We start from the raw sequence: 16,444 nt of genomic DNA on the forward strand, positions 1-16,444 counted from the left end.
ATCGGCATCTCTGCGCTCGGACAACTCAGCGGAGGAATTCAAACTAAACTATGAACTCAGAGGGCAGTCATCACCGGGCCACTCCAGCACAGCTGATCAAGCCGCCGACTACCCGCAACTCAGCGCGGTCACCCTGGACCAATCACGACCATAGAATCTACGAAATTCGATGGCAGAGGTCCATATCAACGGGTACAAAACGCCATGCCTCTTCGATTCCGGCAGCACAGAGAGCTTCAGACATCCAGACCTGGTAAGACGCTGTTCGCTCCCCGTTTTCCCCGCACAGCAAACTATCGCGCTCGCTTCAGGCTCCCACTCGGTCCAGATCCAGGGGCACACCGCCGCGACACTCACAATCAGAGGCACTAGCTACTCGAAGTTTAAACTCTACTGAGACGAGCAAGGAGGGGACATGAGAAGTCTTTGGCAGGTAGGATCAAGGAAAACCCAAAAGCTTTCTATAGGTATGTGAGGAATAAAAGAATGACTAGGGTAAGAGTAGGGCCAGTCAAGGACAGTGGTGGGAAGTTGTGTGTGGAGGCTGAGGAGATAAGCGAGATACTAAATGAATACTTTTCGTCAGTATTCACTCAAGAAAAAGATAATATTGTGGAGGAGAATGCTGAGACCCAGGCTATTAGAATAGATGGCATTGAGGTGCGTAGGGAAGAAGTGTTGGCAATTCTGGACAAGGTGAAAATAGATAAGTCCCCGGGGCCGGATGGGATTTATCCTAGGATTCTCTGGGCCTTTGGCTTTGATTTTTAGGTCATCATTGGCTACAGGAATAGTGCCAGAGGACTGGAGGATAGCAAATGTGGTCCCTTTGTTCAAGAAGGGGAGTAGAGATAACCCCGGTAACTATAGGCCGGTGAGCCTAACGTCTGTGGTGGGTAAAGTCTTGGAGAGGATTATAAAAGATACGATTTATAATCATCTAGATAGGAATAATATGATTAGGAATAGTCAGCATGGTTTTGTGAAGGGTAGGTCATGCCTCACAAACCTTATTGAGTTCTTTGAGAAGGTGACTGAACAGGTAGACGAGGGTAGAGCAGTTGATGTGGTGTATATGGATTTCAGTAAAGCGTTTGATAAGGTTCCCCACGTTCGGCTATTGCAGAAAATACGGAGGCTGGGGATTGAGGGTGATTTAGAGATGTGGATCAGAAATTGGCTAGTTGAAAGAAGACAGAGAGTGGTAGTTGATGGGAAATGTTCAGAATGGAGATCAGTTACGAGTGGCGTACCACAAGGATCTGTTCTGGGGCCGTTACTGTTTGTCATTTTTATAAATGACCTAGAGGAGGGCGCAGAAGGATGGGTGAGTAAATTTGCAGACGACACTAAAGTCGGTGGAGTTGTAGACAGTGTGGAAGGATGTTGCAGGTTACAGAGGGACATAGATAAGCTGCAGAGCTGGGCTGAGAGGTGGCAAATGGAGTTTAATGTGGAGAAGTGTGAGGTGATTCACTTTGGAAAGAATAACAGGAATGCGGAATATTTGGCTAATGGTAAAATTCTTGGTAGTGTGGATGAGCAGAGGGATCTCGGTGTCCATGTACATAGATCCCTGAAAGTTGCCACCCAGGATGATAGGGTTGTGAAGAAGGCCTATGGTGTGTTGGCCTTTATTGGTAGAGGGATTGAGTTCCGGAGCCATGAGGTCATGTTGCAGTTGTACAAAACTCTAGTACGGCCGCATTTGGAGTATTGCGTACAGTTCTGGTCGCCTCATTATAGGAAGGACGTGGAAGCTTTGGAACGGGTGCAGAGGAGATTTACCAGGATGTTGCCTGGTATGGAGGGAAAATCTTAAGAGGAAAGGCTGATGGACTTGAGGTTGTTTTCGTTAGAGAGAAGAAGGTTAAGAGGTGACTTAATAGAGGCATACAAAATGATCAGAGGGTTAGATAGGGTGGACAGCGAGAGCCTTCTCCCGCGGATGGAGGTGGCTAGCACGAGAGGACATAGCCTTAAATTGAGGGGTAATAGATATAGGACGGAGGTCAGAGGAGGGTTTTTTACGCAAAGAGTGGTGAGGCCGTGGAATGCCCTACCTGCAACAGTAGTGAACTCACCAACATTGAGGGCATTTAAAAATTTATTAGATAAGCATATGGATGATAAGGGCATAGTGTAGGTTAGATGGCCTTTAGTTTTTTTTCCATGTCGGTGCAACATCGAGGGCCGAAGGGCCTGTACTGCGCTGTATCGTTCTATGTTCTATGTTCTATGTTGCCCGAACTCTGCGTGCCACTCTTATTAGGCCTAGACTTCCAGTGTAACCTCAAGAGCCTCACCCTCAGCTTCGGAGGGCCCCTGCCCCCACTCACGATCTGCAGCCTCGCTATGCTGCGAATCCGTCCCCCTCCTCTCTTTGCCAATCTCACTAAGGACTGTAAACCCGTAGCCATCGTAGCAGGCGATACAGCCTGCAGGACAGGGTATTTATCAGAGCAGAGGTCCGAAGGCTACTCAGTGAGGGGGTTATAGAGGCCAGCAATTGTCCCTGGAGAGCTCAGGTGGTGGTCGTAAAGACGGGGGAAAAATTCCGTATGGTGGTCGACTACAGTCAGACTATAAATAGATTTACGCTCCTCGACGCGTATCCCCTCCCCAGGATTGCAGACATGGTAAACCAGATCGCCCAGTACCGGCTCTTCTCCACGGTGGATCTGAAGTCTGCATACCACCAGCTCCCAATCCGCCCGGAGGACCGCCACTACACGGCATTCGAGTCCGATGGCCGCCTCTTCCATTTCCTCCGGGTCCCTTTCGGCGTCACTAATGGGGTCTCGGTGTTCCAACGAGCAATGGACCGAATGGTGGACCAGTACAGGCTGCGGGCCACGTTTCCGTACTTGGACAATGTCACCATCTGCGGCTATGACCAGCAGGTCCACGACGCCAACCTCCACCGTTTTCTCCAGATGGCACAGAAACTGAACCTCACGTACAACAAGGAGAAATGCGTTTTACGCACGTCCAGACTAGCCATTCTCGGCTATGTCGTGGAAAACGGAGTCCTGGGCCCAGACCCGGACCGTGTGCGGGTCTTAGAACTCCCTCCCCCTCATTGCCCCAAGGCCCTCAAACGGTGCTTGGGATTTTTTTCTTACTATGCCCAGTGGGTCCCTCAATATGCGGACAAATCCCGCCCACTCTTTAGGACCACGCGATTTCCCCTGTCAGCCGAGGCACGCCAGGCCTTCAACTGCATCAAGGAGGACATCGCCAAAGCGGCCATGCGAGTGGTGGATGAATCCACCCCATTTCAGGTTGAAAGCGACGCCTCAGAGCTAGCTCTTGCAGCCACGTTAAATCAGACAGGGAGACCAGTTGCATTTTTCTCCCGTACCCTCTCCGCTTCAGAACTCCAACACTCCTCAGTCGAGAAAGAAGCACAAGCCATTGTGGAGGCTATCCGTCACTGGAGGCACTACCTCGCAGGTAGGAGGTTCACCCTCATCACCGACCAAAGATCGGTTGCCTTCATGTTCGACAACTCGCAAAGGGGCAAAATAAAAAACGATAAAATTCTGAGGTGGAGGATCGAACTCTCCACCTACAATTACGATATCAAATATCGACCCGGGAAGCTCAACGAGCCTCCGGATACCCTATCCCGCGGGACATGCGCCAGCGCGCAGATCGACCGATTAAAAAGTATCCACAATGACCTCTGCCACCCGGGGGTCACCCGGCTCGCCTACTACATCAGGGCCCGAAACCTGCCTTTCTCCAACGAGGAGGTAAAAGCGGTCACCAGGGACTGCCCGATCTGTGCGGAGTGCAAACCGCACTTCTATAGACCAGCAGGGCCCACCTGGTCAAGGCTTCTAGGCCCTTTGAACGCCACGCGATTGATTTCAAAGGGCCACTCCCCTCAACTAACAAGAACATTTACTTCTTAAACGTCGTAGACGAGTTCTCCCGCTTTCCATTCGCTATCCCGTGCCCCGACATGACCTCCCACACAGTCATTAGGGCCCTGCATAGTGTCTTCACCCTGTTTGGTTTCCCCAGCTACGTACACAGCGACCGGGGTTCGTCCTTCATGAGCGACGAGCTGCATCAGTACCTGCTCGAAAAAGGCATTGCCTCGAGCAGGACTACCAGCTACAACCCCAGGAGGAACGGGCAGGTGGAGAGGGAGAACGCGACGGTCAGGAAGACCGTCCTCCTGACCCTCCGGTCTAGAAAGCTCCAAGTCTCCCAGTGGCAGGAAGTCCTCCCAGACGCGCTCCACGCTATTAGGTCCCTCTTGTGCACGGCGACCAACCAGACCCCTCACGAGAGGCTCTTCATTTTTTCCAGGGGCACTACCACAGGGGGTCTCACTTCCGGCATGGCTGAGGACACCGGGCCCCGTACTTCTGAGGAAACACACCAGGGCACACAAAACCGACCCCCTTGTTGAGAAGGTGCGCCTGCTCCACTCCAACCCCCAGTACGCATTCGTCGAGCTCCCTGACGGCCGTCAGGACACTGTATCCCTCCGGGATCTGGCACCCACCGGATCCACTCTGCCCCCACAGAAGGATCTCTCACCCTACACCCCATGCTGCCGCCCCCTTGCGCTCCCGAGCCCACGAGCTCGCTCCACCAGTCCCGCGCACCCGCGCCGGCCAGCCCCCAGCGCCCCCAGTCCCCGGTCGAACCAGGAGAGTATGAAGCTCGAATGCAACCCTCCCAGGAGTCCGCCATCGTACCCCAACACACTACACCCATCCAGCTACCGCAAGAGGCTGCAACCCCGGTGCTCCGCAGGTCTCAGCGGACAATCCGATCGCCGGACAGACTAACGTTATAGACTAGACCACAACCCCCGCCGGACTTGATTTTTTGCAGGGGGTAAATGTGGTGAATGTAATATATGAATGTATATATACTAATTCACACTGTTATTGTAAGCGCTGTAGCGCCATCCTACCACTAGGGGGAGTAGCGCTGGGAGCACTTAGGAACTTGTACTGGGCTCCACCCTTGGTTCCGCCCATGACCCCTCCCCCTAGTGCAGCTGTATAAGTATCCGTGTCCAGAGTCAGCCTGGGTCACTACGAGTTTATCGACAGGTAACAGGCTGGCTCTGAAATAAGTCGATTAAAGCCTAGATTCACATTGGAAACATGTGTCTGGTGAATTGATGGTTCCATCATCCTCCCCAATGGCTCCATTCTGCTTTCTTTGATTGCTTGCTTCCTTGTCCTGCCAGAGAAGGAGGTAAGTGAATGTGCAGACGGATTTGGGTAATGAGCCTGCCATAGCACAATAGCTGGGAGCAGGTGGAGGCAGCGGAAGGTGGATATGAGGCTGGCAGCATTAGTAAGTTTGTGGGGGTGAAGTGGAGTATCTGGATCGTCAGGGAAGAGTCTGGAGTGCCAGGGAATGCTGATGGTTTAGTGTTGAGGGTTGTGGTGCATTGAAAAGTGAGAGAGGTTGGTAATCTGATGGGTCGAAGAGATCCTGTGAAGATCCATTTACTGACCAAGACTAACCTGTGTAAGATCATTTGGCTTCCTGTGGCTCTGCTGGCAGCCCTCAGGTCCAGACTCTGGCAATTGACCTCATTGGCCACCAGCTCCCACTTCTTTTTCGGGAGGTGATAAGAACGTATGAAATAGGAGATGGTATGGGCATTTGGCCTGTGGGTTTGCTCCAGCAGACAATAAGATCATTGCTGATATAATTGTGTCCGTAACTCTATTTCCTGTCTGCAATCATCCTCCCCACCCCCACCACACACATACCACCCCAATAACACTTCTTAATCAAACGTTTGCATGACACAGTTTTGAATATATTAAATGGCCCAACCACCACTGAAAATTCCAAAGATTGTCATGACAGCCCCATGAACATTCCCTCCCGACATCTGTCCCCACTCTCCCACCACCCATAGAATCATGGTGTCTCTTTTCCAGGCCATGTACATTACCAGTGTCTTCAATTCCACATAAGTCATGCTGGAGCACCCTCTCTGTCCTGGTGGTTCATTTTCTATCTTTTAAATTTCACCAATATTATTCAACACAGCTTCCCTTCAGGAGGGACAGACTGCCTTTAAGAAGGGCAGGCCAGCTACATCATGTGCTCTCAGCATCATGCTCTATTGCCTCTTGCTGGGCTCAGAGGCAACCAGCAGAAGCACTACTGAATCTGCTCAGCTCTACACCACAATCCTGTTCATGTCGTATGTGCAGCAGCTCCAGTCAAAACCCTTGTGCAAAGGTTGCAATTTGTGATCGCTGTTGCCGAACGATAGAGGTTACTCCAGTATGCCTTGATAGTATAGTTTACCTGCTTCCACAGCTCTGTGGATTTTGTTCTGTAAATTTCTGCCAGATGTGAAAGAAAGCACAATAGGTCAATGACCTGAAATGTTAACCCTGGTCTGGATCGAGAGATCTCTGTGGTGTGGATTTCCGCTCTCCCAACATTATTTTGAATCTAGCTCCAAGAAAGAATGGTGTCATCAAGCAGGGGAACCAGCCAAGTACATGGGCATATCCTCACTGACAGCAAACCATAAAGTAAAATGCACTGACAATCTTTCACTTTTAATTCAATTTGACAGAGTGTGAAATAAGTGATTGGAGCATACATATGGGTTTAAGGGATAGAACATAGAACAGTACAGCACAGAACAGGCCCTTCGGCCCTCAATGTTGTGCCGAGCCATGATCACTCAAACCCACGTATCCACCCTATACCCGTAACCCAACAACCCCCCCCTTAACCTTACATTTATTAGGACACTACGGGCAATTTAGCATGGCCAATCCACCTAACCTGCACATCTTTGGACTGTGGGAGGAAACCGGAGCACCCGGAGGAAACCCACGCACACAGGGGGAGGATGTGCAGACTCCACACAGACAGTGACCCAGCCGGGAATCGAACCTGGGACCCTGGAGCTGTGAAGCATTTATGCTAACCACCATGCTACCCTGCTGCCCCAAACTGAACTGAAATACCATAAACAAAAATGAAACAAAATGATTACTTGAGGGTCAGTTGTGGCTCAGTTAGCACGCTCATCTCTGAGCCAAAAGGTTATAGATTCAAGACCATTCCAGGACCTGAGGACAGAAATCAATGCTGATAATCCAATGCAGCACTGTTGTAGTGCTACGCTGTCAGGGGTGCTGTCTTTCCAATGATATGGTAAACTCTGTCCTGTCAATAGGATGTAAGAGAACCTAAGGCACTATTTAAAAAAGGGCGGGAGAGTTATCATTGGTGGCCTGGCCAATATTTAGTCCAAAACAACATCATATAAAACAACAAATTATCATTATCAATTGGTGTTTGTGGCAATCTATTTTGTGCTGATTGGCTGATATGTTTCCCATATTACTACCAAGTACACAATAGCACAGTGGTCAGCACAGTTGCTTCACAGCTCCAGGGCCACAGGTTCGATTCCTGGCTTGTCTGTGCGGAGTCTGCATGTTCTTCCCGTGGCTGCGTGGGTTTCCTCCGGGTGCTCCAGTTTCCTTCCACAGTCCAAAGATGTGCAGGTTAGGTGGATTGGCCATGATAAATTGCCCTTCGTGTCCAAAATGGTTAGGTGGGGTTACTGGGTTATGGGGATAGGGTGGAGGCGTGGGCTTGGTTAGGGTGTTCTTTCCAAGGGCCGATGCAGACTCGATGGGCCGAATGGCCTCCTTCTGCACTGTAAATTCTATGATTCTACGATTCTATAGTTCAGAGGGATGAAAGACAATGGGCGGGATTCTCCGTCCCACCAGACGGGCAATGGGGTTTCCCATTGTCGGGAAATTCCCGGGGCGTGGGTGCGCTGCAGGCGCAACAGAGAATCCCACCAGCGGAGAATCCAGCCCAATATCTAAGTGTTTTCTTTTTCTTAAACATGGGGCAAAATTCTCCGACCCCCCGCAGGGTCGGAGAATCGCCCAGGGCCGCCGAAAATCCCGCCCCCGTCGTGGCAGAAATACTCCACCACCCGGGAATTGGCGGGGGTGGGAAACACCACCCGCCGATCGGCGAGCTCCCTGCGGCGATTCTCCGGCCCGCAATGGGCCGAAGTCCCGCCGCTGAGAGGCCAATTCCGCCGCCGTGGTTTGAACCACCTCTGGTGGCCGCGGGATCGGCGGCGCGAGCGGGCCCCCGGGGTCCGAGCGCCAGGACCCCGGGGGGTGCCCCCACGGTGGCCAGGCCTGCGATCGGGGCCCACCGATCGGCGGGCGGGCCAGTGCTGTGGGGGCACTCTTTTTCTTCCGCCGCCGCCATGGCCTCCACCATGGCGGAGGCAGAAGAAAATCCCCCAGCGCGCATGCGCCTGTGGTGACGTCAGCGGCAGCTGACGCACCGGCGCATGTGCAAACCGGTGAAGGCCTTTCAGCCAGCCCCGACGCCGTGCGGCGACCATCAAAGGCCGCTGGAACCGGTTTGGGCGCCAGTCGGTGTGGTGCCAACCACTCCGGCGCAGGCCTAGCCCCTCAATGTGAGGGCATGGCTCCCCCTTTGGGAAGGCCCAACGCTGGAGTGGTTGGCGCCACTCTGCTACGCCGGGACCCCCCCGCCCTGCCGGGTAGGGGAGAATCCCGCCCCATGTGGATTTTAAACATTCAGAATGGCATTCTATAAATATAAGATTAGTTTTTCATGGCCTGAGAGGTTTACCAAGAGTAATTATGAGCTGCGATTGTTGCCTAGGTTCCATTAATCCCTGCTTTTGTTTTATATGATACAAGCGGAAATGTTGCATTGCTTAACTCTGCTGCTCATTCCTGCTCATCCCACACTGTACTCAAGAGCAGAATCTTGAGCATGAATCTCTGGAGGTTGGACGTCTACCACTGACCTGTCACAACTTTGACAAAAGAGATACAGAAAGCACGGAGATCATAGAATGATAGAATTTACAGTGCAGAAGGAGGTCAATTGGCCCATCGAGTCTACACAGGCTCTTGGAAAGAGCACCCTACCCAAACCCACGCCTCCACCTTATCACCGTAACCCAGTAACCCCACTTAACCTTTTTGGACACTAATGGCAATTTATCATGGCCAATCCATCTAACCCGCACATCTTTGGCCTGTGGGAGGAAACCAGAGCATCCGGAGGAAGACCACGCAGACACGGGAAGAACGTGCAGATTCCCAGATTCCGCACAGACAGTGACCCTAGCCGGGAATCGAACTGGGACCCTGGAGCTGTGAAGCAATTGTACTAACCATTGTGCTACCATGCTGCCCAGTGAAAGGTTGTCCTTCCATCCAAGTTACAGCAAATGATCAGGAAAATCCTTTGGAAATGTGTCTCCAGGTGCCACATCTTTGGCTGAATGAGAAGTGGTTGTATGGCTGGGATTTCCCAACCTTTTTGAAAAGGGCTTGGAGCGAGAAGGGTGGAAAATGGTGGCAGAAAAAAAGGTTGGAGGTGGGGGCCAATGAATCCAATTAGTTGGCTTTTGGCTTTTGGTAATTTTATCACCCTGTGTACCTTTATTGGAGCAACGCCTCCTGCTGCATAAGGAAGCTGATTCATTGAGGTGGCTTCTCCCCTCCCCTTCCCCCCCTTCCCCGTCGTTTCATGGAGGGTCGGGGAGAGGGTGGAAGTGGTGGGGGCCTTTATTTATGACTGTTCTTTGGCCCACAGATGGACCAAACGATGATAATTGCTACCACCAAGGCTCTGATGCTGGTGGTTACTCTGGAAGGCTTACTCTCATGATCACTGGGACCTGCCTGTCTGGCTCTGGCACAGAAATAAAATGTTCCACTTGTTTTTGAGGACATAAGAACATAAGAACATAAGAACTAGGAGCAGGAGTAGGCCATCTGGCCCCTCGAGCCTGCTCCGCCATTCAGTTGGATCATGGCTGATCTTTTGTGGACTCAGCTCCACTTTCCGGCCCGAACACCATAACCCTTAATCCCTTTATTCTTCAAAAAACTATCTATGTTTACCTTAAAAACATGTAATGAAGGAGCCTCAACTGCTTCACTGGGCAAGGAATTCCATAGATTCACAACCCTTTGGGTGAAGAAGTTCCTCCTAAACTCAGTCCTAAATCTACTTCCCCTTATTTTGAGGCTATGCCCCCTAGTTCTGCTGTCACCCGCCAGTGGAAACAACCTGCCCGCATCTATCCTATCTATTCCCTTCATAATTTTAAATGTTTCTATAAGATCCCCCCTCATCCTTCTAAATTCCAACGAGTACAGTCCCAGTCTACTCAACCTCTCCTCATAATCCAACCCCTTCAGCTCTGGGATTAACCTAGTGAATCTCCTCTGCACACCCTCCAGCGCCAGTACGTCCTTTCTCAAGTAAGGAGACCAAAACTGAACACAATACTCCAGGTGTGGCCGCACTAACACCTTATACAATTGCAACATAACCTCCCTAGTCTTAAACTCCATCCCTCTAGCAATGAAGGACAAAATTCCATTTGCCTTCTTAATCACCTGTTGCACTTGTAAACCAACTTTCTGTGACTCGTGCACTAGCACACCCAAGTCTCTCTGAACAGCGGCATGCTTTAATATTTTATCGTTTAAATAATAATCCCGTTTGCTGTTATTCCTACCAAAATGGATAACCTCACATTTGTCAACATTGTATTCCATCTGCCAGACCCGAGCCCATTCACTTAACCTATCCAAATCCCTCTGCAGACTTCCAGTATCCTCTGCACTTTTCGCTTTACCACTCATCTTAGTGTCATCTGCAAACTTGGACACATTGCCCTTGGTCCCCAACTCCAAATCATCAATGTAAATTGTGAACAATTGTGGGCCCAACACGGATCCCTGAGGGACACCACTAGCTACTGATTGCCAACCAGAGAAGCACCCATTTATCCCAACTCTTTGCTTTCTATTAATTAACCAATCCTCTATCCATGCTACTACTTTACCCTTAATGCCATGCATCTTTATCTTATGCAGCAACCTTTTGTGTGGCACCTTGTCAAAGGCTTTCTGGAAATCCAGATATACCACATCCATCGGCTCCCCGTTATCTGCTGCACTGGTAATGTCCTCAAAAAATTCCACTAAATTAGTTAGGCATGACCTGCCTTTAACGATCCCATGCTGCGCCTGCCCAATGGGACAATTTCTATCCAGATGCCTCGCAATTTCTTCCTTGATGATAGATTCCAGCATCTTCCCTATTACCGAAGTTAAACTCACTGGCCTATAATTTCCTGCTTTCTGCCTACCTCCTTTTTTAAACAGTGGCGTCACGTTTGCTAATTTCCAATCCACCGGGACCACCCCAGAGTCTAGTGAATTTCGGTAAATTATCACTAGTGCATCTGCAATTTCCCTAGCCATCTCTTTTAGCACTCTGGGATGCATTCCATCAGGGCCAGGAGACTTGTCTACCTTTAGCCCCATTAGCTTGCCCATCACTCCCTCCTTAGTGATAACAATCCTCTCAAGGTCCTCACCTGGCATAGCCTCATTTCTATCAGTCGCTGGCATGTTATTTGTGTCTTCCACTGTGAAGACCGACCCAAAAAACCTGTTCAGTTCCTCAGCCATTTCCTCATTTCCCATTATTAAAACTCCCTTCTCATCCTCTAAAGGACCAATATTTACCTTAGCCACTCTTTTTTGTCTTATATATTTGTAAAAACTTTTACTGTCTGTTTTTATATTCTGAGCAAGTTTACTCTCATACTCTATCTTACTCTTCTTTATAGCTTTTTTAGTAGCTTTCTGTTGCCCCCTAAAGATTTCCCAGTCCTCTAATATCCCAGCAATCTTTGCCACTTTATATGCTTTTTCCTTCAATTTGATACTCTCCCTTATTTCCTTAGATATCCACGGTCGATTTTCCCTCTTTCTTCTGTCCTTCCTTTTTGTTGGTATAAACCTTTGCTGAGCACTGTGAAAAATCGCTTGGAAGGTTCTCCATTGTTCCTCAACTGTTCCACCATAAAGTCTTAGCTCCCAGTCTACCTTAGCTAGTTCTTCTCTCATCCCCTTGTAATCTCCTTTGTTTAAACACAAAACACTAGTATTTGATTTTACTTTCTCACCCTCCATCTGTATTTTAAATTCCACCATATTGTGATCGCTCCTTCCGAGAGGATCCCTAACTATGAGATCATGAATCAATCCTGTCTCATTACACAGGACAAGATCTAGGACCGCTTGTTCCCTCGTAGGTTCCATTACATACTGTTCTAGGAAACTATCGCGGATACATTCTATAAACTCCTCCTCACGGTTGCCTTGACCGACCTGGTTAAACCAATCGACATGTAGATTAAAATCCCCCATGATAACTGCTGTACCATTTCTACATGCATCAGTTATTTCTTTGTTTATTGACTGCCCCACCATCTCGTTACTATTTGGTGGCCGATAGACTACTCCTATCAGTGACTTTTTCGCCTTACTATTCCTGATTTCCACCCAAATGGATTCAACCTTATCCTCCATAGCACCGATGTCATCCCTTACTATTGCCCGGATGTCATCCTTAAATAACAGAGCAACACCACCTCCCTTACCATCCACTCTGTCCTTCCGAATAGTTTGATACCCTCGGATATTTAACTCCCAGTCATGACCATCCTTTAACCATGTTTCAGTAATGGCCACTAAATCATAGTCATTTACGATGATTTGTGCCACCATTTACTTTAACTCATTTACTTTATTCCGAATACTACGAGCATTCAGGTAAAGTACACTTATGTTGGTTTTTTTACCTCTGTTTTGAATCTTAACATCTCCAGTTTTATTCCTTTTGTTATTACTGGGCCTATTCACTGTGCTCCCCTCAGTCACTGTACCTTGTACTGTCGCCCTTATGGATTTCTGACTATGTCTTCTCTGCCTTGCACTTTTCCCCTTACTTCCTTTTGTTTCTGTCCCTGTTTTACTACCTTCCAACTTCCAGCATTGGTTCCCATCCCCCTGCCACATTAGTTTAAACCCTCCCCAACAGCTCTAGAAAACACCCCCCCTAGGACATCGGTTCCAGTCCTGCCCAAGTGCAGACCGTCCGGTTTGTACTGGTCCCACCTCCCCCAGAACCGGTCCCAATGCCCCAGGAATTTGAATCCCTCCCTCTTGCACCATCTCTCGAGCCACGCATTCATTCTATCTATCCTGACATTCCTACTCTGACTAGCTCGTGGCACTGGTAGCAATCCTGAGATTACTACCTTTGAGGTCCTACTTTTTAGTTTAACTCCTAACTCCCTGAATTCCGCTTGTAGGACCTCATCCCGTTTTTTACCTATATCGTTGGTGCCTATGTGCACCACGACAGCTGGCTGTTCACCCTCCCCCCCCAGAATGTCCTGCAGCCGCTCCGAGACATCCTTGACCCTTGCACCAGGGAGGCAACATACCATCCTGGAGTCTCGATTGCGTCCACAGAACCGCCTGTCTATTCCCCTTACGATCGAGTCCCCTATCACTATAGCCCTGCCATTTTTCTTCCTGCCCTGCTGTGCAGCAGAGCCAGCCACGGTGCCATGAACCTGGCTGCTGCTGCCTTCCCCTGGTGAGCCATCTCCCTCAACGGTATCCAAAGCGGTATATCTGTTTTGCAGGGAGATGACCGCAGGGGACACCTGCACTGCCTTCCTACTCTTGCTCTTTCTTTTGGTCACCCATTTTCTATCTCCCTCAGTAACCTTCACCTGCGGTGTGACCAACTCGCTAAACGTGCTATCCACGACCTCCTCAGCATCGCGGATGCTCCAAAGTGAGTCCATCCGCAGCTCCAGAGCCGTCAAGCGGTCTAACAAGAGCTGCAACTGAACACACTTCTTGCACGTGAAGGAGCCAGGGACAGTGGACGTATCCCTGAGCTCCCACATCGCACACGAGGAGCATGACACGGGTCTGGGATATCCTGCCATGTCTTAAACCCTTGGTAAACTTAAACAACTAGAATTTCAAAATAAAAATAAATAAATTAGACAATGAAAAGAAAAAGAGAGACTACTTGCCAGTCACTTACCAGGGTTAAAAAGCGCCTCCTCACACTCTGCACCGAATTACCTCACTGCACCAAATTACCAAGTTTAAATCTCCCACTCTGTATGAGTCTCACTCCGGATGTGTCTCCTGGAAAAGGACACCCCAACATGGAAGCACCCTTTCCTTTCCCTTGCAGCCTCAGTAGTGTCACTCTTTTGGTGAAATTGCTGAACTGTCGCACTCTGACTGGGCCAACAGCTTAGAGAGGCAGATCACTGTCCTTAATTGGACAGCTGTCCCAGTGGCAGACTCTTACTTGGCCACCGTCGATAAAATAATAATAATCTTTATTGTCACAAGTAGGCTTACATTAACACCACAATGAAGCCACTGTGGGAAGCCCCTAGTCGCCATATTCCGCGCCTGTTCGGGTACACAGAGGGAGAATTCACCAAACAGCATGTCTTTCGGGACTTGTGGAAGGAAACCCACGCAAACATGGGGAGAAAGTGCATACTCCATACAGAAAGTGACCCAAGCCAGGAATCGAACCTGGACCCTGGCGCTGTGAAGCAACAATGCTAACCACTGTGCTACCGTGCTGCCCGCCCTCCGAGGGCACGTTGCCCACCAGCGCTGGCTATCGACAGACATTTTATCCCAACGCCTGGATTTCACTCTTGCTGGCAATATTTTGGCCAAGATCCATTGATCATTATATTGCTTCAAAATGAAGAAGGGTCAGGAGAAAATGAAATCGAGCAAGTCTGTCTGCTACACTGCAAAGTTAAGTCTATAAAAATAGCAATTTTTACTTATGCTTCCATCTAAACATTTGCTGGATTACCTCAGTTATTATCTGCTTGTACAAGCACTGCTTTTCAAGGTAAAGGAAGCATTAAAAATATTCTGATGGTCTAACGTGAAATTAGGTGCTGTACTTTCAATGCGCTGATCTTATTTAGTGAGACAGTGGATTTCAGAGGCTTTTTGTTCACATTTTCATACGGAGATATCGGTGCTAATGCTATTGCCAAAGCACAGTTCTATCAAGTGAAAAGCAGAATATGTTTATCACGAGCAGGAAAGCATTTATTTAACATGTTATTGTTAAGCAACCAACATATTTAAAGCTGATGCTGTGATCTCTTCAACTAATCCTTCAATTCCATCCACAGCAACGTTTTGCCTATGCGGATGAAGTTAATTTTTTTGGCACCAATGAGGTGCAATTGCTGAGAAATGCTTCAACGTTTGAAGTACTTTGTAACTAGTGGGATTCAGAGTTTTTTTCTTCTGCAACTCTCTTATTCATTTTGATTTATCTCCCATCCATATACAGCCACCGCCTCACCACGCTTCCATTGTTCCACATGAATAGGGTTTTTATTGCAGAACATAATGTCCCTACGACCACCACTTTGCTCAAAGCACATTTTCATTATTCGTCAGCCACTGTAATGGCTTATTAGAACCAAGCACTTTAGATGGGAACTGAATTTGATACTACATTACTTTGTAGGGTTCTCTCAATGGGTTATGGGTTGTTCTCTGTCTGCACACAATTAGGGAGGCCCAATTAAATAATTTAGTACAATAACAGGAAACAAAAGATAGCAAAAACCTGAAGCGTAGCTCCACTATCTTATTGTCTGCCCTTTGCTAATTAGATTTCTTTAAAAAATGCAAAATAAAGGTGAGGTAACAGCTCATTTGGACTGTGTAAATCTTTGAATGCAGTCACGGAATCAAATTTTTATTTGAAAAGCGATCACAATTTGAACGGCACTGTTCATATGGGTCAATGGTAAGGTTTACATTTTTTTTTGTTTTTTAAAATTTAGAGTACCCAATTATTTTTTATCCAATAAAGGGGCAATTTAGTGTGGGGCAGCAAGGTGGTGCAGTGGTTAGCATTGCTGCCTCAGGGCGCTGAAGTCCCAGGTTCAATCCTGGCTCTGGGTCACTGTCCGTGTGGAGTTTGCAGATTCTCTCCGTGTTTGCGTGGGTTTCACCCCCCACAACCCAAAGATGGGCAGGGTAGGTGGATTGAACACGCAAAATTGCCCCTTACTTGGAAAAAATGAATTGGGTACTCAAAATTTTAAAAAAATTAGCGTGGCCAATCCAGCTAAACAGCAAATCTTTTTGCGTTGTGGAGGTGTGGTGAATGTAACATGGTAATTCACACTGTATCTTTGTAAGCGCAGTAGCGTTATCCGACCACCAAGGGGAGTAGCTCTGGGAATGCTCAGGAGCTTGTACAGGGCTCCACTCTTGGCTCTGCCCACGACTCCTCCCCCTTGTGCTGCTGTATAAATACCCTTGTCCAGAGTCAGCCTGCAGTTCACCGAGAGTTCATCAACAGGTAACAGGCTGGCTCTGTAGTAAGTAGATTAAAGCCTATATTCATATCGGAAAACACGTGTCTGGTGAATTGATGGTTCCTTCAGGAGGTGAAACCCATGCTGACATGGGAGAATGTGCAAACCCTACATGGACTGTGACCCATG

Source organism: Scyliorhinus canicula, chromosome 14 (assembly GCF_902713615.1).
Source record: "Scyliorhinus canicula chromosome 14, sScyCan1.1, whole genome shotgun sequence".
NCBI lineage: Eukaryota > Metazoa > Chordata > Chondrichthyes > Carcharhiniformes > Scyliorhinidae > Scyliorhinus > Scyliorhinus canicula.